Here is a 560-nt window from a genome sequence, read left to right on the forward strand (position 1 = left end):
AAAGGCAGGGGACTTGGACTGAGACCTGGTGACTGCACACACTGGGAAGAAGTGAGGGGATGTTTCGTCCAGGATCTTAGTGGGACTTTCTGTTAAGGGAGAATCAAGAACAATTAAGTTTGGAACAGCCAAGTTACCCGCAAGATCATTACCCAGTACAAGATGTACCCCGGTACTGGCAGTTCACCAGGTTTAATGGCTACCTCAACCTCTCCTGAAATGAACGGGCATTGTAAGCTAATATTAGCCAAAGGATAGGAGAGCTGTGATTCGAGACCTGTAAGGATCACCTTCTCCCAGTGAAAGCCTGTTTGATGTTAGGGATGACATCTTCCCTTAAGATGGATTGGGCAGCACCTGTATCACGCAGAACCTTGATATTTATTGCCTTGTCTTTACCATCAGTCAGGACACTTTACCTTGATACATGTATGAGTTATAAAGTTCTAGAGGAGAGTTGACAGGGTTAGCTAGGGCCACTGGTTTCTTGTTCTCAAATGTGTTAGGTCTAGGGACACTAAAGAAAATTGACGTTGAGAACCCTTGCAATTTGGGTGTCT

This window comes from Portunus trituberculatus, chromosome 27 (genome assembly GCF_017591435.1).
Source record: "Portunus trituberculatus isolate SZX2019 chromosome 27, ASM1759143v1, whole genome shotgun sequence".
Classification (NCBI taxonomy): Eukaryota; Metazoa; Arthropoda; class Malacostraca; order Decapoda; family Portunidae; genus Portunus; species Portunus trituberculatus.